The sequence below is a fragment of the Notamacropus eugenii genome, chromosome 5, assembly GCF_028372415.1.
Source record: "Notamacropus eugenii isolate mMacEug1 chromosome 5, mMacEug1.pri_v2, whole genome shotgun sequence".
In the NCBI taxonomy this organism is placed as follows: Eukaryota; Metazoa; Chordata; class Mammalia; order Diprotodontia; family Macropodidae; genus Notamacropus; species Notamacropus eugenii.
The window spans coordinates 371,782,792-371,808,025 of record NC_092876.1 but is presented as its reverse complement, the minus strand read 5'-3'; the positions used below and the strand labels follow the sequence as shown (position 1 = coordinate 371,808,025).

The 25,234-nt window shown below is 37.7% G+C and overlaps 1 protein-coding gene and 1 long non-coding RNA gene across 2 annotated transcripts in view; one reads left to right on the top strand and one right to left on the bottom strand.

The window, feature by feature from the left end:
• NHS (NHS actin remodeling regulator) overlaps positions 1-25,234 on the top strand; it is a 443,126-nt gene that overhangs the window by 363,351 nt on the left and 54,541 nt on the right. The window lies entirely within an intron of this gene.
• On the bottom strand, positions 1,361-23,326 carry LOC140506737 (uncharacterized). The gene is made up of 2 exons (XR_011968053.1): positions 22,252-23,326; positions 1,361-3,032 (listed from the first exon to the last, which is right to left on the bottom strand). It is a non-coding gene; the product is annotated as an uncharacterized lncRNA (long non-coding RNA).

The following is a 25,234-nucleotide window of genomic DNA, read 5'->3' as shown; positions in this document are numbered from 1 at the left end:
TCTGCCTATTGTCAACAACAGATATTATGAAACTGCTATAATGTTTCTGCTGTTATGGATACAAAATGGGTTTAAAAAAAGACATGGTCCATATGATCTGCTAAGTGAATTAGTGGACAATCCATTTCCTTTGGGAGCTTAGATTATAAAGGGAATAAGCAATTTCTGGCACCTGTGAGATAATTTTTCTGTAGCTTAGAACCCACACTGGAGTTAGCCCTAGGCAACATTTTCAGTAGTTGGAGATTTCTTTTGGTTGAGCCCTCTCATTTCCTCCCCCTTCCTGGACCATTCCTCTTTCCTGTGTCCTCTTCAGGCTAATCCCTGCTGATAAGTAAGTACAGGATCTGATAAAGGGCTCAGTAGAAGGGGAGAAAGAGAAGAGGCCTGACTCTTCCTATCAACCTTCAATTGCCATGCCAGGGCCTACGATAAGATTCAGAGGAGCTTTTGCTCCAAAATCTGTGTCTTTGCCTCTGCTAGGTTCTATATATTACAAGTACAAAGAAACAATCCCTTCTGCCAAGGAATTTACATTCTAGTGAGGGAAACCACAGTGTGTGTGTATGTGTGTGTAGAGATACATACACATATATACATGCATATATGTATATCTATGTAGAGGTAGATAGGCAGAGAGAGAGAAAAAACAAATAAAAATAGAATAAATGCAAAGTACTTTGCATGTGGCTGATAATGTTCATCCTTTCTTACACACAAAGACAGTTATCAATGTGCTAGCTACGTCCCTTTCTCTGCCCCTCTCTCCCTCTCCCCTTAGAGTAAGGAAATGAACATTTAACAAGTTGCTACTTCAGAAAGGTTGGTGATCCTTCATCTGAAACTGAGATGGTTAGGAAACTTGAATATGGTAATTATAGGTGCTTGAGCTCCTACTTGTCTAATCCAGTGATATTCCATGTGCTTGCAACAAAACCATGTGCTCTCCCAAGTATATGTTAACAATAATACAAGATTTGGTATAGTGGATAGAGCACTATCCCTGGAGTCAGAAGGGCCTGAGTTCTAATCCAGCCTCAGACACTTGATACTAACTCTGTGACCCTGGCAAGTCACTTGAACCTGATTGCCTCAAAAAATAAAAGGAATCAATAATACAGAATTCCTTGAAAGATATACAACTTTGTTCCATAAGCCTCTGATTATTGTTAATGAGACATGAAACAAGGTGTTTACTACTATGATAGAAGAAAATATCTAGTCCAAATACATGAAAACTTCCTTATTATTCTTGTGGAGGTGAGGGTCTCCAGTTTATCTTGTTTCTGGATGATATTTGTGCTGATTTTAACAAGCCCTGGGACACCGAAGAGCTTCTAAATGCCCAGTACACAACACATATTAGTTAAGTGTTTATTACACTGGAATAGGTTCCATTCCAAAGGCAAGGTGATGTGATAGACAGCATGCAGACTCAGGGACCTCTATGGTCTTTTCCTACTATAAAGTCTTATGGAACTTTTCCTCTCCTTCCCTTTCTCATTTTTCTACTCTTTTCTTCCTCTCTCATCTTTCTGCTGAAGCAACTTAGACATAAAAGTGACCTAATGCAGAGGTAACAGAGGAGAAGATATTTATTTTGGAAATTTTGGAAAAAATTTATCTTAAATTATCTTTTCTTTATTGAAGAGGCAAATTTTCTCTGGTATCTAGAATTATTTGCAGCCTTTCAAGTCTGCAACTTGAATCTGATGCCTGAATAGTTTATTTAACCAAACCTCAGTTTTCCTGGAGTCAGAAAGACCTGGTTCCAACTGTTATCTCAGACAACTTGATAACTGTGTGATTCTGGACAAGTCTCTTAAATTCTCAAGGACTCAGTTTCCTCATCAGTCAAATAAAGGGGTTCTCATATGATCCCATTAATAATTCCCCCCCCCAAACGAGCAGATTACCTATACACAAGGAAAAAATGGATTAAAAATGCCTGTTTTCCATACTGTCACCTGTCAATGGATGGACAAACAATAGAATTGGTCCACCAGTACATATATGGATAGTCATTATGAGTAGACAATAAACTAGGGCCAGAATTGACTAAGAAGATTACATGTGAGAAATTATAGGGTGCTTTTAATGACTCCAAATTCCTTACTGAAACAAAGGCCCACGTTTGTTTAACTTCAGTGTTTTTCTGGTGATACTGTATAACCACAAGTCATGGAATACTATAGTCTAAAGAATCCTAATTGCAAATTTCCCAAAGAGTTACATGGTAGATATGGGTTGTCATACAGTTGGATCTGACTCTTTGTGACTCTGTGGTCCATAGTATGTCAGGCCCTTCTGTCTTCCACTGTATCTCCCGAAGTCTGTCTGTCCATAGGATTTTCTTTGTAAAGATACTGGTGTGGTTTGCCATTTCCTTCTCCAGTGAATCACATTTTGTTATAATTCTCCTCTATGTCCTGTTCATCTTGGGTAACCCTGTAAAGGATAGCTCATAGTTTCATTGAACTACACAAGCTCCTCTACCACAATAGTGATCCAGGAGGGGGATAATGGGGAAGCTATTGGATATTATTACTGAAAAATTGTGGAGGAGAAGTATCATAAAGGACATCAACTCACTGGAGATATTTGTGACCAGAAAAGGAGATGAGATGGTCATATAGCAATGGACAGTTTACAACATTTATGAATATCTATACATTGTTCAAATGTCTTAAAGGAAGTCCCCTTGCATGGTAAGTGGAGGACTTAATGCTGCGGATGGATTTTGATCTGAACTGCTAGAGTACCACAAGGATATGGAAGCCTGCAGTCATGCTTTCATGCATTGCAAAGTTGGCAAAAGTCTGGAAGAGGAAAGATACTATTCCTGGAATCTTGAAGTCTTTTTTTCCTTCAGGGCAGTCCTCCTTGAAGAGAGTCTGAGAGCCTGTATCCTCTCGAAGCTGGAAGCCAGAAAATTTCTCTTCTTCTGAGCTCTTGCCAATGCTTCTCCTCATGCAGTCACAGAGCATCTCTACCAATGAGGACAGTCTTGTGTAAAATGCCAGGCTTGAGCTCTAAATTACAAATGAAACCAAGAGATTCATTAAGGTATCCAAGGTAGCACCGTTCTCTGTAAAAGAAGATACAGAAAAAAATGGAATATATGGGCCTTGCCTCCTAGAAACTTACAGTCAATTAAGAGTTTACAAACTTTTTTCCCACTTCCCTTTTAAGATCAGCTCACTTAGTTTCAGGGTGACTGGGTGGTACAATGGGCCTGGAGCCAGAAAGATCTGAGTTCAAATTTGGCCTCAGGCACTGATTGTGAGGTTCTGGACAAGCCATTTAGTCTTATTTGTCTCAGTTTCCTGTTCTGTAAAATGGGCTACAGAAGGAAGTGACAAACTGTTTTAATATATTTGCCAGGAAAACCCCAAAAGGGATCCCAAAGAATTGGTCACAACTGAAAACAACTAAACAATAAGAAACATTCAAAAGAAATCAATATAAAAGGCCATTTTTCCTGTATCCATGCAACTTCATTGATTTGCCATTGCCTACAGAAGGAGTTCATCACATTAGACCTTCTGCCTTTTTTTCTGGAGCTATATTTCTAACCAGTCTGTAATACTGGCTAGTAAGATTTCCTCTGTGACATCATGTTAAGAAGTTTACGTACAAGTCCACTGATTTTCTTAAAGAACTAAATTAAAATTTTGAAGATACTGAAGAACTTCTTAAATGTCTTTAAATTTTTAAAAAGCTGGAAATGAACAATTTGAAATGGAAACACTTTGTGAAAATTACATACAAGAAGAAAAGAAGCCAACTTTTCACTTAAATAATAGAAAAATGTTAACCTCTAGGGGTAAGATGCTTAATGTGGAGCTCTTTCTCCTTTTCTCATCTGTGTTCATTGATGTCAGTGCTTTTTACATCACATTCATTTTTTGATATACACTTTCTCCACTCCCACCCCCAGGGAACCTTCTGTAGTAATAAAGAAAAGTAGTCAAGCAAAACAGCCAGTAGAGCAACAGAGAGGTCATATTAAGCATCAGTAGTCTCCTGACCCTTTAGAACAAGAGTGCTTAATCATCTATCCTCTGGAATCAATACTGGTCATTGCATTTAATCTGAATTGGCCACCTTTTTTGTTGCTTTCATTAACATCATTTTAGTCACTGTGTTGATTTTTTCCTGATTCTGTTTTCTTTACTTTATATCAACACATATAAGACTTATTGTGTTTTTCTGATTTTGTCACATGTATGTCATTTTTATTTTGTAATTATATTCTATTATAGTCACATGCCATAATTTGCTCAATTTTTTTTTTTTGAGGAATGGCCCAGGCAATGGATAACCACATTTTTTCTAGTTTTTTGTTATCACAAAAAAGTGCCATTAAGAATATTCTTACATGTATGCATATATACATATTTGTATGTGTATATGCATGCACATATAATTTTCCCAGAAAGTTTGGACTAATTTGTTATCCTATCAATAATGTCTAAGTGCACCTGACCTCCCCCCAGTATGGACTATCTTTTATCATCTTTGTCAATTTGATGGCATAGAGTGCCCCTTTCTTTGAATCTTTGAGACACTTTGTATTATGTGGTTTTAAAACGATTTTTCTTTTTCTTCTTATTCTCATCCTATCTCTTTTCTACCTTTCTATGTCACCTCATGTCCTCTCCTCTCTTCTTTCACTTCTGCAGGTAGATAGACAAAGACAGATGTGGCTCTATCCATCACTACTTGCTGCCTGCCCTACCCAATTTGTGTAGTAGTCTCTGTCCCTTCCAATCCCTGGGGCCACAGGACTAGCCTGAGTCACATTGCCACCTCATCTGGTGGGAGACAGAGGTTAAATGACTTGCAGGACAACCCAGCTTTCCTGCCTACAGGTTCAATGCTTCAGGGAATAAAGCACTTCCATCTGAGCCATACCTTCTACTAAGATTAGAAAATATACGATAATCACATAGGTTTTCCAAGTAGAAAGGTCCTTTAAAAATAACTAAAGTCTTTTTGGCTCTCAAGGACTTGTATTTATAACCTTTTGTTGGCCCAATAAAAGGTATCACTTGTCCACTCCCTGTGAAGACACTAATTAGGAAGTAATAATTCTCAGTAAGTGCAAGGAAGGTGGATCATGGTTTTTTAAAGTACAAAAATAATCCATCCTAGATGATGGCCTCAAGTAATTTTTAAGAGAGGAACCTATTGCATGAGATGCCATATCCATTACCAAATACAACTGAAAGTCATATTGCTAATTACCTTAAGTGTCTTACATTTAAACTGAGCCAAGGGCATCTGTCCAAGAGCACTGAAAAGGAATGGAAAGAACTGAGCCTTTCTTTCACATGAATCTATTGGTCACTGAATGTCAAAGTAATTTCTAAAAGCTTTCTTTAACTTTCCACTCCCATTTCACTGCTTTCTTAGGAGTAAATTGCTTAAGTGATGTTTCCCTAATGCTTGAATCCCTTTTTTCAGTTTTAACATGACCACATTCACAAGGTTATACCTACACCACCATGTGCCAGGTACTATGCTTGTTCTGGGGGTATTTATAACAAATTAGTCAGCCTCTGAATCTACATTCTACAGGAGGGATGCAACATGTTCACAGACATACAGGAAAATATTCAAAATAAATACCCAGTGATTTGGAGGAGGGCACTAACTAGGGAAGTGGTACCTGAGCTGAGACTTGAAGGGACCTAGGACTTCCAGCAAGCAGAGGTGAAAAGGGAAAGCATTCCAAGTATGGGAGAGAGCCTGTGGGAAGTTGGGGAGGCAAGTGATGTTATATTGGGCATAGAGAATAAGTAAGTTAGTCTGGCTAAAAACATGGAGTATGTGACCAGGAGGGAGAGTAATTTGTTATCAGCCTGAAAAGTTAGCCTGTAGTTAGATTGCAAAGAGCTTTTAAATAGCAAGTAGATTTTATAATTCATCCTTAAGGTAGTAGGGAGTCACCAAAGTTTCTAGAGAAGAGGAGTAGCAGGGTTATCCTTGTGCTTAGGAATATCAATTTGGCAGCTATATGGAGGGCAGATTGGAGATGAACATTGTTGTTGTTCATCCTTTGTTCTTGAGGATCAATGACATCATGAGTGTGATGTCTTGACTTGTGTGTCAAAGAGGCAGAGCTGTGCAAGATTGTCAGCCTCACTCTCTCCCTCCAGAGTCATTGAAGTCCAGGATGCAGTAGGTAACCTTGGCCTATTGGAGAGAGGAGAGACTGAATCCTAAAAGACCAATTAGGATGCTATTGCAATAGTGCAGGCAAAAAGTGGGGCGGGTCTGGGCCCATGGTGCTGGCTACAGGAGTAGAGAGAAGAGGAGGTAAGATGGCAAAGTCTAAGAAACTGATCTGATATTGGAGGGATGGGAAGAAGAGGGAGAATGAAGAGCTGAAGATGACTCCCAGGCTGGGAATCTGTTGGTCAACAAAAATTTATTAAACCCACTACATGTCAGGCACTGTGGTAAGTACTGGGGATACACAAAGAGGCAAAACCCATCTCTGTCCTCAAGGAACTCACCCTCTGATGGAGAAGACAACAAGCAAACAAATATGCTAAAATAGGAAGAACGGGAAATAATTAAAAGAGGGAAGGCACTAGAAATAAGAAAGTAGGAGGAGTGAATTTGGAGGAAAAAACAGCATGTTCTGCTTTAGAAACAAAGAACATTTTCATATTGTTTTATTTCCTCATCTCAGGTACAGTTTTGGTACTTTGCCATTGATGCCTCATACACAAACGACTTAACATGCCACACAGCAAGTAAATGATATTGTGATCTGAACCCAAGTCTTGATTCAACTTAAGATCCCTGTAGGTAAACAGGGCTAGGTTCAAAGTAAGGTCTTCACAAAATGGCCCATCCAGATTGCGAAGGAAGAGGTTGTGAATAATCTACAATCACAATGTCCTAGGTCTGGGCATCCAGGACCTTCTTGGAACAACATCAGGAAAATACAACAGAATGGAGAAAAGAATGAAGTAAAAGCATAATTTGACAGCCTGAAAGAACAAGCAGCCTCTCATGGTAAAGGCACCCTTTCCCAGCTCAACTGCAGTAACAGAGCTTTGGGTGAGGATAGCATTTTTAAAGCACTCATTCCAGTGGCAAGGGCAGAGTCAGGTGCCCAATACCCTGACCCAGATTTCAGCTTGAGTACAGAGGACTTGAAACCTGGTGTGAGTATCTCATGACTTGGTGAAAAGCTAATGGTTTTCAAGCCTGTGTTTGGGAGAGCAGAATACCTTATGACTCCTGTAAAGCTTAACGGGTCCCTCTGGTATGTCTGACCTTGAAGTTGATTTAATTACCTGCCATATTGTCTTTGTCTCTCTTTATTTAAACTAGTGTATGACAAGTGGGTTTGCAATTGAGAGTAGCTTCCTTGGTTTGCTTTTTTGTGTTTGAATAATGGGTAATAATAATAGACTTCATGTAGTGCTTTATACTTTATAAATATTATCCCATTTGAGTCTCACTGTAGCCTCTGAGGAGAGTGATACAGGAATCATTAGATCATTTTGCAGATGAGGCAACTGAGGCTCACAGAGCTGAAATGAATAGCACACATTTATATATATAGTATCAGAGAGAGGATATAACCCAGGGATTCCTGACTCTGTGCTGTGTCAATGAGTTCATTAATCATTATAGATTTTTTTTGTCTACTTTCTCCATCTCCATGAAAGGACTTATTTTAGCCAGATGACATTAATTAAGGCATTTTTGCCCTTTTTTAAGGCATGTGCATATAACAGTAGTTTTTCAGTCATGTCTGACTCTCTGTGATTCCATTTGGGGTTTTCTTGGCAGAGATACTGGAATGGTTTGCCATTTCCTTCTGCAGCTCATTTTACAAATGAGAAAACTGTGACAAGCAGGGTTAAGTGACTTGCCCAGGCTCACATAGCTAGTGAGTGTCTGAGGCCAGATTTGAACTTAGGAAGATGAGTCTTCTTGATTCCAAGTCCAATGTTCTATCCACTCACCACCCAGCTTGTCTATTTTTTAAAGCAACTACATAATATAGTAAGTGAGAGTGTCGGAATTGGATTTGGGAAGACCTGAGCTAAAATCCCACCCCTAGGCACTTACTATGTTGCCCCAACCAAATGAACTCTTCTAACTTCCATTTCCTTTTCTGCAAAATGAGGATAATAATAGCACCTACCTCATTTGTGAACATCAAATGAGATGACATCTAAAGTGCTTTGTAATAGTTTAAATTCTGGTCATGATAAGGAATATTCATGCATCAATTCATAATATACCTGATGCTATAACCTACCCACTCTTCATCTTCTGGATGGAGAGTTAGCATTTAAACAGGTTGTCCTTTATACTCTAGTTAGTGGTACCTCTAGCTTTCCCTGCTCCCAAGTTGGGCAGTGAATAACCAGCCTTCTTCAAAAGGAGAAGACCCAGATTTCTGGCCTGGCTCATGACCCATAGAATCCTAAGACTGCAAGACATGTTTTAGTTAATTTTTTTGCTTCCTGAAGGATCATAATTTTACTTGAATCAAGGCTCTTCTCTCTAGCAGTGGAGACTGGACAAAGTATAACATACAGCTTGGAAAATTCAGTAGGAAGTCTACAGTTTTATTAGACCAGGAATGTGCTGGAGTTAACTCAAACTAGTTTGAGGGAGCCTATTACTAAATTTTCAGTGTGAGTAGTTACACCTTGGAAATATGCAAATACCACAAATAAGATTTAATTTATTGCTTTGTTGATTGTATGGACTTAAGAAAGGGATGGAGAAAGTGTAAATGATGCAGATAGAACTTAAAAGTCTGTCATGTGTTTTCAAAGACCCAATTATTAAGTGTTAACTGGCACACCATGACTGACCCCACAAAAGTTTAATGTCTCACTTGGATCATGTCAGCCTCCATGAGTTCCCTATCCCTTTCCCTTTGATTTATTAAGCTTCCCTTGATTTTCACACCACACACATACCCCTCACTCTTTGGGCATTACATTAATTTTTCAGGTGTAGGACCTCACATTCTCTTGTGTGCGTTGAAGAGAGTACTAGAGGGGGTGATAGGAGAGTCTCCAGTTCTTCTATAAGAAAGGGGAAAAGCTAATGTTATCTCAACACCAGGTTCATATTTGATGATTGTTGGTTGATACATTCGATAGTGGACAGCTGGGTGGTTAGCTTGCTGGGCCTGAAGTCAAGAAGGCTCAACTTCCTGAGTTCAAATCTGGCCTCAGACACTTAATAGCTGTGTGACTTAACCCTGTTTACCTGTTTCCTCATATATAAAATGAGTTGGACAAGGCAAGAAAACTTCAAATAGGGTTACAAAGAATCAGATGTGACTGAAACACAGTAGTATTCTATAGTGATAAAGAAGGGAAAAGTGTGAATAGCAAGGCATGTTTGATTGCATACTGCCAGCAAATTTAAACACCACTTCTCTGGGAACATGGTGGTTCTCATGTCTGCCTGGTCTCAAATCACTTAGGGTCTGATTACATTTGGCATCTGTAACAGCAAGGATCCTGGCATTCACAGAAGGGCCTGCTGTACAGCTTCTTTCTAAAAGGAAAGCAACTTTTGAGGGGTCAACAATCTACTTTAATCAAGCACAGATATCATTCACTTAGTTCAGGGAGAAATGTCAGCACTCTGAACTTCAGGGAAAATACAGAGAAATAAAAACCAACAGAAAGGGCTTCCAACTGTCTGACCATAACTAATATGTACATCACAGAACAACAGACAGATCCAATTGTCTGATCATTATATACATACGTAGTTACTGGAGAGAGAAGCACCAACATCTGGGTTTTCAAAGTTGGGGGCTCCTTAGCTGCTGCCTAGAGTCCCATCTGGCCAAACAAACACTTCCAATGAATAAGCCCCAAAACAAAACCTCACCTCAGAGTATTTATACACTTTTCAGAGCCAGAGGGCAAGACACTCAGACCCATTGCTTCAATAGAAATTAACAAAAGGTATTGAGGTCTATTAATGGGTGGAGAAGATCTTTAACTATTCCCCCCATCCATCATTAAATTATCATTACAGCATCTAAAAATCTCTAAAGAGAAAAATCCTACAACTTGATTTCATAAGCTACTCCCTAAGTGAACTCTTCTACTACTACATCTTTAACAATGTCATTTATTCAGTACTAGCTTCTCTAAGAATGCCAGTGCTCCATTTCCCATTTCTTGCTGACAGTTCCATCTCCATATCTTGCCAGTATCTGAGACTTAATCTCCCAAGCCATCATCTATCCACTCACTCCTAACCAACTAAGTCCTATGTAGTCTAATTTGAAATGTCTTTTGTATCCATACCCCTTTTCTTTCCATTTCTCTGGCAAAACTTTAGCTCCTGACCTCATTATTCCTTGCTTAGGCTATTGCAATAACTTCTCATGTTGACCCCACTTTCAATTTCTTCTCTATCTGGTCTCTTTTATATACTACTGTCAGATTAGTTTCCCTCAAGCACAGTTCTGAACATGTCTCTCTCCTTAAAAATCTTATGTTTTTCCTTCTTTTTCTCCCCTGGCTAAAGAATATGAGAATACTTTGGCTTGATGTTTGAGGCAGAACATAATCTGTCCCTATTCCCAAACTTCCATACATTCATGTATTTTATTTTCAAACTCATGTTCACACCTCATACTTTCCTGTCTGAAAGTTTCCTCACACCAGCATTTTGCATTGAATTGAGTCTCTTCTTGTCTAAATCCTGCCCATCCTTCGAGCCCAAACTCAATAGTTGCTTTCTCTGTGAAGTCTTAAGATAGAAGTGACTGTAAGATAGAAGTGACTTCTCCTCTCCTAATATACTTTTTAAATTGTTTTTCTTTGTAGTAGATATTTGACAAAATTCAATAAACATGAAATATGTAATATACAAAAAGTAGAGAGGATTATGTGTGAATTTCTATATATAACCTGTATATGTAACCTCTGACATATATATATGTGTGTATACATATATATACATGTATATGTATATATATATATATATATATATATATATATATATATATATATATATATATATATATATATATATATGAAATTTCATAGAGTAGTAAAAAAAATCTGCCCGGTCTTTACGTGTCCCCTAATGAACTTCCTTCAGCTCTCTTCTGTCAATTTTTCACTGACACTATTTTTTTATTTTCTTTCCTTTTTGCAACATTACTACTATCCCCCCCTCCCAAATCTTTATTGTCTCTCTGTCAAGATATGAGAAATATGAATCATCATCAGTCTTTCAGAGACATGATTGACCACTGCTCTGATCATAGTTCTTAAATATTTCAAAGTTGTTTTCCTCTATAACACTATAGTCATGGAAAAGTTGTTTTTCTCATTCTGCTTACTTCATTTCACATCAGCTCATACAAGTATTCCTAATTTTCTCTGAATCTATCCCTTTCATAATTTCTAAGTGACACAATCATATTCCATTACATTTATATATCATGATTAATTTTTCAGTTGACCGATACTCACTTGGTTTCAATTCTTTGTTACAAGAAAAAGTAGTGTTATAAATATAGTATCTTTTCTTTGTCTCTCATCTCTTTAGGGTATATGCTTAATGGTAGTATCATTGGATCTAGGTGTAAGCATAGTTTAGTGGCTTTGAGTGTATAGTTACAAATTGCTTTCCAGAAAGTTGGACCAATTGACAGCCCTACCAACTTCAGTAGTATAATGCCTGTCTTTCCACAGTTCCCAAATAATTGTCATTTTCCTTTTTATCATTTTTGCCAGTCTGATGAATGTGAGATAGAATTTCAGTTATTTTTAACTTGTACTTCTCTTAATAGCAATTTGGAGAGTTATCCCATTTGGTGATTTATAGTGTGCTTTTTTTCCTTTGAGAACTACCTTTTCATGTCCTTTGACAAGTTATAAACTGGGAAATGGCTTTTGCTCTTATATATTTGTATCAGTTTCCAACATATCTTGTATATCAGACCTTTACTGGAGAAATTTGCTGCAAAATTTTACCCAGTTAATTGTTTCCCTGCTGTTTACATGAATTTTCTATTATTTCTTTTCAATTTTATGTAATCATAATTATGTATTTTTTTATGATTATGTCCATTGTTTGGTCAAGAACTCTCCCCTGTCCATAACTATGAAAAGTATCTTCTTCCATGGTCCTCTAATTTTTTTATAGCTTTCCAGATCTAAGTCAAACATCCATTAGACATTTGTTGTGAAATACGGTATGAGAAGTTAGTCAGCCTATTTTTTCCCAGACCAATTTCCAATTTTACCAATAGTTTTTGTTTTTCCAAATTTGTGAAATTCCAACTGTAATTGGTTTCTTTGGGTTTATATGATGTTTCATTGCGTCTGGGTTTTATATACCTATCACATTAATCAACTTTTCTTATCTTTTAAAAAAGTTAGTGTAAAGTTGTTTTGGTGATTACTGCTAAGTTTAGGACAGCTAGGTGGCACAGTGGATAGAGTGCCAGGAATGGAGTCAGGAAGACCTGAGTTCAGATCTGGCCTCAGATACTTACTAGCTGTGTGACCTTGGGCAAGTCACTTAACTCTATTTTATTCAGTTTCTTCATCTGTAAAATGAGCTGGAAAAGGCAATGGCAAACTACTCCAATATCTTTGCCAAGAAAAGTGTTTCTCCCAAATGGAGTAACACTGAGTCAGATATGACCAAAGAACAACAAAGTATAATTTAGGTCTGGTCTTGCTACACATTCTTCCTTCTCACTTTTTCCCCTAGAGATTCTTGATCTTATGTATCTTCAGATGAATGTTGCTATTATTATTATAGTCCTATAAAATACTTCTTTGAAAGTTTGATTGATATGGCACTGAATATGAACATTCACTTAGGTGGTCTCATTTTCATTATATTTAGCATGACACAACCATAAATAATTAATATTTCTAATTATTTTGGTCTGCTTTTATTTCTATAAAGAGTATTTTGTAGTTGTATTCATACAATTTCTCTGTATGTCTTTATAAGTGGACTACCAGATATTTTATATTTCCTGTAGTTATTTAATGCATTTTCTTTCTACTGTTTTTGTTTTACATATATATGAATGTAGATATGTATATATATATATATATACACATATGTGTGTACACATATATATGTAGGATGATGGTTTTGTGGGTTTATTTTATATTTTGCTACTGTACTGAACTTATATTTTCTATTAAACATTTTTAGTTGAGTCTCTAGGGTTCTCTATTCAGGCTATTGTAACCTCCGCAAAAAGTGATAATTTTATTTCTTTTTTGTCTGTACTTATTCCCTCAGTTTCTTTTTTTTCTTATTTCTAGAGCTGTATCAAATAGCACAGGTGAAAATATGTCTCCTTACTAGCTAACATTCCTAATATTACTGAAAAGGCCTTTATATGTTTTTCCATAAACTTCTTGCTATGTATTATAAATTATATTATGGCAAGGCCCATGCATTCCTTTGCTTTCTAATATTTTTAACAGAAATGAGTGTTGTATTTCTTCAAAGGTTTTTTTTACTTCATTTATTAATATAATTTTGATTTTTGTATTCTTATCTTTGTTTCAAACACCTCACCCACCAGTATCCCATCGAGAGCATGATTGATTACATGTAGTAAAGTACAAGTTGCCCCATGTATAAGAAATATGAAGGACAGTCCCCATGCCTTGGGGCATGAATACCCCAGAAGGAACTGGGCCTACCCAGGTTTGGCTCACATTTCCCTTGAGGCCTTACCTCTGTAAGGTATAAGATTAAATAAAATCATGCCTCTCTGCTTATAGACTTTCCATTTTTTCCTAATGGAAACTTGTTTTTGCCTAGGGTATGACATAAGTATATCTATCCTGTGTGTGGAAGTTCCAAAGGGGATCAGTCTTCAAGTCAACCTCCTTGATGCCTTAGCCCATGCTGAAACAGAAGAGTGCCTTCTGTCTCTCTAAAAGGATCAAACATCTTCCAAAATAACCACCTATACCATTATTAATTATATATATATATGTATATATATATATATATGAACAGCTGCAAATATTTTCATTCTATCAAGGAGAATAAAGTGATATCAATAAAAGTATGATGAGTAATGCAAGAATAAGAAGGGAATAGTTTGGATAGGAAGAAGATGATGGCTTTCATTAAAGGATTCAGGGGCAGAATCAGATCCCCTTTACCCCTTCCTCTTGAGTGGAAGGGAGCAGAGAATGTGGATGAGTTACACAGTTAATGATGGGTAGGGGAAGGGCACCCTCATGAAGAGGGTGAGAAATAGGAGAAAGGGAAGTTTCTATGTTCATTGCCTTACCAACAATCTCCCTTGACTTTGGGCAATTCCTTTGACATCTTACAAGTCTAATAGCTTGGTCCTGTCTTCACGGCCTTCCAGGTGCAATGGGACAAATCAGAAGGGAAGAGCACACCATAGCAGTGTTTGACCTTCTAACACCCTCAGCTGAACCCTGCTTACTTGTCACTCACAGCAAGAAGAGGAAACTCTCTTCTACCAGGTTCCTCTTCTCTGAAGCCAAATTCAAAGAAGTGTTAGCAGAAGGCATTTGAGTCTCCAACCTCAACAGCAGCACTCACCATCCAAAAATTACATTAATAAGAATATGTGTGTATATATATTTATATATAAAATGTGTGTATGTATATTTATATATAAATGATATATATATAATTTATGTATAAAATGATATATAAAATATTTTATATGTATAAAATCTCCATCAACAATTTTTACTAAATCACAAGGCAATATTCTAGGAGCTCAGGAGATGAAAGACAAGACAAAATCTCTGCCCTAAAGGATTTAACAGCCTAGGTGGTGAGAAAAGATATTTGCAGATGCACATAGCTAACAATGCAAGAAATCTGATAACTGACTGCCCAACATCAGGAATAACAAGTGAGTGTTAAAGAGAGCAAGTAATAATAATGATTTGTCGTTGTTATTGTGTCTGACTCTTCATGACACATTTGGTGTTTTCTTGGCAGAGATACTAGAGTGGTTTACCATTCCCTTTTCCAGCTCATTTGACAAATAAGGAAACTGAGACAAACAGGGTTAAGTGACTTGCCCAGGGTCACACAGCTAGCAAGACCATATTTGAACTTAAGAAGATGAGTCTTCCTAACTTCAGACTTCACTTTCTCCACTGCTCTACCTAGCTGCCCCATCATGTGCCAAGCTTAGAGCAATATTTATCAAGAGTACTTTCCTGAAACTCCCAATCTCTTTAAGAAAACAAAGGGATAGAGGTCTGTTTCCTTTTCTGGTGGTTCTTCCAAAATAAAAGCAGCTGGTCTCTTAGAGGTCAGGTGGCACATGTTCTTTTTCTGGAGACAGCCTGATAAATATGATCGGTCGAGAATCATTACATGGTGCTGTGAAAGAGACAGGAGCAGGAATTCAGACTGATGGGAGAAGGTGTGTTGTAGTTGAGGCAGCACTGGACTAAGCAAGAGCCAAGAAAAGCTCTGGCTCTGCTAGAAACTAATTGTGTCAAAGCGAGAGAATTTGGGGATAGCACTGACTTGACTCTCTCATGTCCATAGCAGCACTCACATCAAAACAAATCCATCAAGGCACTATACTATCACAGGAAGATGAAGTAAAAGAAAATGTCTACCCTAAAGGAATTAACAGCCTGATTGGGGAGCCACAATCTATTCATATGATTTGGGGCAAATCATTTCTTCTTTCTGGACCTCACTGTCCCCATCTGTCAAATGGGGAGAGAAAGGGATTACCTAAGTGAGGTGCCTTTTACCTAGGGTCTATGAACTTGATTTTAAAAAGTATTTGATAAATATTACGATATAAATGGTTTCTTTTGGTAATCCTATTGTTTTATTTGATACATTTAAAAATATTTTGAGGAGTCTGTAATCTTTACCAACTAGACTGGCAATGGGGACCCAAAAAAGGTCTCTAGTATCTCTGCCAAGAAAACACCTAAAGGGAACCCTATTCCAAACCATTCTGCCTCTTATTTAATGTACAATTTTTTAAAAAAAATTAAGATATTTTTATTTCATTAAATATTTCCCAGTTATATTTAAAAATTTTGACATTCTTTTTTTAAATTTTGAATTCCAAATTCCCTCCTGTTTGTCCCTCTCCCCGCCTTGAGATGGCAAGTAATATGATATCAATTATACTTAATATCTAATTAAAACTATTAGCACAAAATTGCCAGAGATATCCTTGCACCAAAAATGGCTAAGCACCCCTGACCTGGATGCTCTTTGAGGTCTCTCCTGTTCTAACATTCTATGTGCTTCTGAAAGAAATTGAAATGGTTTTCTTTTTGTTTTGGTTGCCTGTAACTGTTTCCTCTAATCCTTCTTGGAAGAGGCCAGACAAAATGGTACTTTGGCTAAGGCAAGGTGAACAAATGAGTTTGTTTTGATCCTAAAGTCATTGCTATTATTCTGAGATTGTGAGATGATATGTCAGGAAAGTAGCAGAATCTTGAAAATCATACATGGTTCTCTACATCACGTTCTGGGAGGGCTTATGAGCCCTTGCTGGAGGCAACTGTCATGTCAGACATTGTACTTAGAGTCAGGAGACCTAAATTCAAATCCCAATTGTGCCATTTTAATTGGGTGTCACTTCTTTGGTATTTGTCACACCATCTCTCTTTTTATAGGGTCTCAGCTAGACTTCATTTTGCCCATATTGTAAAATGAGGGGATTGGACTATCTTTGTGGTCTCTTTCATATAGTCTTTCTGGGATCCTGATCTTTGATGACATTTGTCTGAACATTGCTCTTTAAGAATCAAGGGGAAATTAAGCAAAAGTGACGATTCCCTGAGATAACCTTGGGGCTTTTTCCTTTGACCTCAGGCCCCAGTTCATTAGTACCATTAGATTTGCAGTATGGGAAATGACTTAAGAGGTACGGAAAAGGTGAGAAAGGTAAATCATAGAATCCTATGATTTTAGAGTTGAAAGGCACTTTAATCTTATCGAGTCTAGTCCTCTATTTTACAGATAAGGAAACTGAGGCCTTAGAAGAGCGAAGTGTCTTGTACAAAGCCTAATAAGTGGTGGTGAGTAAGGGGGCCAGGATTAGACGTAGGTCCTTTCTCTGGGGAGGTACACATGAAAGGAAATCTTCTATGAATTTTTAAAATGGCAAAAATCAGGGAAAGACATCAGAAATGAATAAACCACTAAAGTTGCTTTTAGTGCACAAATATGCATACAGATAGATTTTCTTCCCCCTTATTCCGTATGTATTGGATGTGTTTCAGGTCAGAAAAGCCCATTTGGACAGCCTTTAAAAGTCTTTCTCTATTACTACGGGTTCAGCACACAGATGCTTTTTCTTTATTTGAGAGCATAGTAGCAAATCTGAATGAATAGTGGCTCCACATGAAAGGAAACCAAGCCAGGAATAGACAGAAAGCTGTCTGGTTTGGCTGTGGTCCTTGGGGCTTTGTGTTTCTTCCCAGACAGTGGGAAATTCTGTTGTTCCCTGTTTCACCAATGCCCCTTTCCCCTCTCTCCTCTAGAAGGCAGAGAGGAGTGGGCAAGAAGGAAAGCTGGCAGCAGCGGGTTGCCATGGTGGGAGAGGGGACTGAAAAGGAATTGTTTGACTGGATGTAATCCCCACCCCCAGGCCCTGAACCAGAGAACTTTTGCAGAAGCAATGGAGACTCTCTGCGGGTTTTTATTTTGCTTACTAAGCTGCTGGCCCCACAGGGTTTACTTCTGCCTGTAACAGAATAGGGATCAGAGAAACAGGCTGACTGCACATATATTATTGACTATTTCAGACATTTATTAATAGATAAATATGTTGCTGCACTCCTTGCTGCTTTCTGTCACAGTATATTAGAAAGGATGGTTTACAGAGGGGAAGAAATCTGTATAGTGGGGGCTGTTATGGAGGAAGAATAGTGGAAAGGAGGAGTGGAGATATATGTGTTTGTGTCCATGCGTCTTATGAAGCTCATAAATGCATTTTTAAAAAAATTTTTTAAAAAAATTCCGTCTCCTCTGAAGAAAATCAGTTACTGAATTAACTTTCATATATCACCCTTGCCCAGTCTTCATTCCCTACAACTCACACCCCATTTTAAATTCTTAAAAGATCTGAGATAAGGAAGAAGAATGAATGGCAGGACCAGTGAGTGAATGGCATAGAATTGTAAACCTCTGGGCAGGGAAGCTTTTCAGAAAGAGAGAATAAAAATAAACAATATTATATACTCCTCAGAAGGGGCTGCCCCTTCCTTCAATCTGATGAAGGCTTCAAAGCATCTAAGTACTCCCTCAGCTCAGGAATAAGCTATTTGCCTGTGAAAGGTAGTATTCAGGAAGGACACACACAGACAGTACTAATTGATTGAAAGTGGCAGGGGTTTGGTGTGTGATTGCAGTATATGTTTCACTCTCTGAAATATGTGCCACTGATTTTAACCCCTTTTAAGAGCGACTGAAACTTAGCTTCCTGCTGACCTTTCTGCTGAAAATGAACTCCATCATTTTGAAACAAAAGTTGCTATTAATTCTCTGCATAATAGGGACCAGTCCATTTCACCTATATGCGATGTGTTTGTATATGTACACATGTACATAATGTATACATCTATATACATAAATGTACACACACAAACATTTCAATAATTTCAATGGGAATAAACACAAAATTGCTCAAGTCCAACAGAGGAACAAAATCAAGTTCAGTATATAAGGATTTTGTTCATAGCCCCATGAACTATTTTCATAAAATATGGAATTTCCAAACTGGAAAATAATCTAGGATAGCATTGTTTTTATACTGTTTTAAATCCTGTGATTTCAGAACTGGAGGGGACTTGATAGATCCTCTAATCTAATCCCATCATTTTTAAGATGACGGAACTGAGACTTAGATAGGTAATATGCCTTGTAGTAAAATCAAAACTGAAAGCCAGGTCTCCTGAAGTCCAGTATAGTATTCTTTACTTTATATCACACTACCTCATTTGTTTTTGTACTTTCAGAAAGAAGGAAACAAGTATTTAAGTATGTGCCAGTCACTGCTAAGCACTTTAAAAATATTTTAAATTAAAAATTCAATCTTTACAACATTGGGAAACATTTGGGTGATTGATATTTCTGTTTTATAGTTGAGAAAACTGATGCAAAGAGAAAAGTTACATGACTTGCCAGGGGTCACAGAAGTAGTAAGTCTTTGAGGTTGGATTGAAACTCAGTTCTTCCTGACTCCAGGCCTAGCATTATATTAGGCCACCTATCAGGAAATGGTTAGTACGTATTTTTATACAAGATAGGTATTGCAGTGCAGAGAGTAAGTCCCACCTCAGATACTTACTTTTTAGTCATTTCAGTTGTGTGTGACTCTTTGTGACTCCATTTGGGGTTTTCCTGACAAAAAGGCTAGAGTGATTTGCCATTTCTTCTCCAGTTCATTTTACAAATGAGGACACTGGGGCAAACTTGCCCACAGTCACCCAATTAGTAAGTGTCTGAAGGTAGATTTGAACTAAAGTTTTCCTGATTCCAGGACCTGCTCTCTATCCACTCCTCCCCCTAGCTGCCCTCAGATTGGGTGAAATTGAGGAAGTCAGTAAACCTCTGTTTGCCTCAGTGTGGTGGAGAATCAAAGGAGATAACATATATAAAGTGCTTTTCAAACCTTAAAACACTATATAAATGCTAGCTGTCACTATTTTTTAAATGCCTCAACTCTTTGCTGAATCCTTTATCGGTGACTTTCTATAATGTCATGCAGCAATCAATAATACTACCTGGTAGATGGAACCAAATCTTCCATTCTTCGTTTGGAAAGCACTTTAGAGGATTTTTATGTATTCACTATACCTTCCTGATTAGGCTTGACTTAACCTAATGTTAATGTTAATTCACATTCTCTGAGCATATACACCAGGGAGAAGTGACCCAAATGTCTGTCAGGTGGCATGGAGAGAATGACCCAGGAGACTGGTAAATGGCATGGGGAAATTGACCTGGAATGAAAATGTAGGCTGCCTAAGGGCTAAGCTGATCATAAATAATCCAGAGATCAAAGGAACATTGGAGGAGATAACAAGGAAGAAGTAAGAAAAGTAGCAGTCTAGACTAGAGCTGTAGGGAAACCCCCTGGATCTATCAAAATAAGCAGAGCAGAAATCTCCCATTTCTTGCTCTTTGTGTCATTATTATTAGAACAAACATGCCTGAGTGGACTAAGCCACACTATCTTCACCTAACTGAATGCAAGATCAGCCTATGAATCATTGTTTAAAGAAAAAGAAAGGGAGAGGGGGGGGTTGGTGTGGAGACACTGGGCAGAGCTTGATGTGATGGAGAAAACCCATGAATGATACGGATCAATTTTAGTTAAGATGTTGCTTAGGAAATCAGATAGACTTTCCTGGACAAGATCCATTAGTGCCTGTCTTGCTGACTCCAGCAGACACATAACACCATCAAGATTGTGTAACCAGAGGACATGATTAACCAGAGAAAGCAGTAAATAGTTTCCCTTTCCTTCCTCTAACAAGAGATAAAACTATTGTGGCAACCTGGGAGTGAAATGCATACCTGAAAATACATGGTAGAAATCCATTATATAGTCTAGGCTGATAAAGGAAGAGATATCAGTTCGAGTAGGGGTGAAAGGTTCCTTCCCAGTTAGGTGAATTGGCCTTATAGTTGCTGGCTCTTTCAAGCAATACAAGTGCTAGAACTCATTGGTTAGGTTGACATCATTACAGATTGTTCTAGAAAAAAAATTATATGCTCCATGGTACAATAAAGATGTGAAACATTTCTTACAAGTCAAAATCTATGGTCTCAAACACAAATGCCTTCATAATGCTGAAAGAGGGAGGGTCTGTGAGAGGTCATATAGTCCAATCCCCTGACTATCCCTTTCCTCAGATCTCTGGACAAGAAGTTCCTAATGTCTGAAACAAATTTCTTTTGTTAAAATTTCAGCCCATATCCTGACACCTGCCCCCTTTTCAGCTTCATTGGGACATCACCAATAAGTTGCCTATGAATTGTCCCCCAATTCAAAAGACTTTAGTAGTTTTAGAACAGGAGTTCTCATGGGTTTGATCAATCAGGATGGAATGATCAATTGCAAAGCTTATACATGATGTGGCAGATGTCCCAGCACCTCGCCATCTTCATTTCCAATACAGATCCACTTACTCTCCCTCCAGCTAAGAGAAGATGGGTTTTGTTTTTTTTCTTTAGGGAGGGAAAAGGAGATTTCCCCCGATCTATTATTTCATTGACCTGAAGAGCTCCCAGGAAGGAAACTCTTACGTGGGTAGTTCAACAACCATTCTAAAATTTACAGTCCTAGAGAGCTGTCTGAAGTGGTGAGAAGTTAAAGTATTTATGTACTCACTCAGCCAATGTCAGAAGCAGGAATTGAAATCCTGCATGTCCAAACTCCAACATCCTATCCCACTATTCCATCCTGCCATTCTTTCTCACTTTGGAACCTTGAAATTCCTGTATGGATCAAGGGCATTAAACACTGGAATGACAGGCACTAGCCCCTGGAATACTGATATCAAGCCATTGGCCTTTATTCCTTCCTGAACCTCAGGATTTAAAACCTAGAAGTGATGGGCCCAGAATGGACTTCTTGTTCTGTTGCTTAGCCAGGTTTGGATTTTTTTTACTTATTTTTTTCAGTCTGGAAAGCAGTCTGCCCTTTTTCTAAGAATCATTGTGGAAGGAGAGCTTAAAGGACGTAAGTCAGTTAACTAACCCATCCCCTCTCTCTCCAAGCTGTCACAGGCACAACTGGAATGTATTCATTTGCTTCCAGCCTCTGTTGGTTTTGGTAATGGCTTCCCTCCTGGGGGGAGTTGACCTCCTGATCTCCAGTGAGAGTCTGACTTGTTAGTCAACAGCCAGGTCACTGAACCAGAACATTCCTCAGTAAGCGGCTGAATAAAGCATCTGTCTCTCAGTGGCACACTTGTTTATTGGTTAGTCCCTTCTTTCCCCCTTCCCCCCACTTCCCCAACCTCCTTTCCCAAATTCAAGAAAATTCTTCAAAATGTAAAGGTCCATCTAGATTGGCCCTAAGTTCAACTGCATAGTACCCTGTTGGTGATCTGAAATGCTGGATTTCTACTTGTCTTAGTAAACAACTCCTCCTGAGCTTTCTTTCATGACCTGCAGGGCTCATGACCTCTGACCTGTAGGCTAAGCTTGGCTCATTCCCAAACTGAGGTTAGTGAAACAGAAGCTTACCTTGCTTTACTGCTTGGTTCCCTCCCTTCTTAGTCTCCTCCTTCAAATGCACTTCCACATATTTACAGACATAAACACATCTCCTAAGGGAGGAGATTAGATTTTGTGGTTTCTGTCTCATGGATTAGAATTCTTCTGTCTGAAAGTCTGTTTCTACAACATAAACACAGCAGAAGGATAAACCACCCCGCAGTTGAAGGTGAAAGCCCTCAATGCTCCTTGATCCAGTCCAATCTAATGGTTCCCAAAGTATGACCTTCAGACCTAAAGAGGCCATACAGATATTATTGAGGGTCCATGAATTCATATGTAAATCCACAAATAAACAAATACATCATTTGGGCAACTAGGTGGCAAAGCAGATAGAGCACTGAGTTTGAAAGCAGGAAGACTCAGCTTCTTGAGTTCAAATCTGGACTCACACACTTACCAGCTCTGTGACCCTGGGCAAGTCAACTTAAACCTGTTTGCCTCAGTTTAATCATCTATAAAATTATCTGGAGAAAGAAATGGAAAACCACTCCTAGTATCTTTGCCAAGAAAACCTCAAATAGGGTCATGAAGAGTCAGACAAGACTGAAACAACAACAGTAACAATATGAAGGCAAGTTACAGGCAGATCCTTTATAAACTGAATAAAATAAAAATAGATGGCAAGTAGATAGAATGCTGGATGTGGAGTCAGGAAGCTCAAGTTCAAAACCTTAGGGCACTTCCTAGTTGTGTGTAACTTAACCACTCTTTGCCTCAGTTTCCTTTTCTTCAAATGGGGATAAAAATAGCACCTACCTCATATGGCTACTGTGAGGATAAAAATAACTTAATATATAAAATTCTTAATCTTAATCTTAAAGTGCTACATAAATGCTGGTTATTAATCATTATTATTATCTCACATACACATAATGTTCCAAAAAAGACTCTGGGGATACCCTGTATTACTATTTTTCAAAAGTATACAGCTTTTATGATGAACAAAATAAAAATTTGTTTAAAAAACATTAAAAACTTAGTAGTTTTTGTCACTGTGTATTTATCAGTCAACAAATACTAAGAGTACTAGTGCATTCAAGTAGAGGTGGCAGTCTCTGAATATTTGTGATATTTACAAAACTGACCTTGAAAAGGTTAGGAATCGTTCATCTGATCCATGCATCATTTGGAGCATAAGTTCCATAAGGTCAAGGATCATGTCTTCATCATTTTTGTGTCTTTGTAGAGTAACATTTCTTAAACTTTTTTTTAAGTTTATTATTTCATGTATATTATTTATATATGTTATATATATATAAGTATATTATTATATATCAAGATCCTCTTTTTTCATCTCAGGACCCCTTAAAAACTGAGAGTTTTTCTTGATGTGGGTTATATCTCAATATTTACCCTACTAGAAATTAAAATACCTTAAGAATTATTTTGGAAATAGTTTTGACCTTGCTGACCCCCAAAAAGGGCCTCACAGACACCCATATGTCCCTGTACCACTTTTGAGAATCGTTGTGCTAAAGCATAGTCTAGTGCTTCACACATAGTGAGTGCTCAAAAAAAAAGACATTTGAATGAATTTATGAATCATTGTCTTGAGGCATTGTTTTCTAAAATAAGCTACTTTCATAAATTGGTACCAGCTGACTAAGCTACCAAGTAGAAAGTCACACATGAAAATGGCAAAGTTTTTTAAGGTCTGTTTCATATTCTTATTGCTTATATGAACCAGTATCCTTCATTTGATTGCAACAATGCTACACAATTCCTTGACTGGTAGTTGCTAATTATGGAATTGGTTATAAACTTATAGATCATTATAGCAAACTTTACCGCTCAAAAGTAAGTGGAAGGACATTCCTTCTGCCAACTACCAGTTATATTTAAAGAATTAGAGAATCATAGAATTTTAAAGCTGAAATGGACATTAAGGGTCAAATCTTCAAGTCCTTATCATGGTCAGTGTACCTTAGGACTCCTAGTAAGTAAAGCAGTACTCCATCATGTGGTAAGTACTTACAAATATTAATAGTTGATTAGCATCATAAAGTCATGGGAAATCATAATACTAACTTCTCAAAGATGGACTTAAGTAATATTGATGACATATTCTTTACTTATATAGATTAGGTGGGAATCTTAGGATTATCAAGCGTTTGTCTCTGAATTTGTAGTACAGTAGAAATGCATCTCTTTTTTTTCAAGTGGCAGGTCTCAATGCTAATAGATTTAATGACACTCTCTTAAAAATGAATGTGGAACATAGCAAAAAAAATAGAATAACTGACAACGATGAATTACTTAAGAAGGTAATTATCCAAAGGCATATTTAAGAGGATTTTTTTATATTTAAGATGAGGTGTTCCTATATGTGTCTGTACTTATTCTTTTCTGTCCTCTGGTCATATACCCAATCTTTAAATCTGAGTTCCTTTATAATATTCATGAATGAATAGATGAATAAATGAACAAATAAAGTATTTAAAAAGTACTTACTATGTGCAAAGTGCTGTGCTAATCACTGGGCATACAAACAGGAAGAAGAGACAGGTCTTGTTCTTAAGGAGCTCACATTCTGACAGGAAGGTTTCAGCTGAATGTCAGATGGAAAGATCCCATGGTCCTTAGGAAGTAGCAGCAAAGCAGATAGTAATTGCCTCTTCTTCAGTTTCATTTCCACTGGTAAAAGCCTTACCAGTTTCTGATGTTGAACCATGCTAAGGATTTTGGTGGCAAGAACTTTCCTTTCTGCATCTTCAATAGATCTTTACAGTTTTTGCACTTGCAGGAGCAGTTTCAAGTTGTATCTCCACAAGGATTATTTTGCAAGGTGGTGACTGCAGATAGTGGGCTCTACTCATTGTTATTCCCAAGGCTTTGGGGTTTGGGGTCCTATGCTGTCTCTGCTGTATGTGCCTTGTCTTTGCTGCTTGGTGCCTGCCCTGTGACTGGCAAATGGTTGTCATTTGGTTTTGGCTGGAGTGCTCTTAAAAGT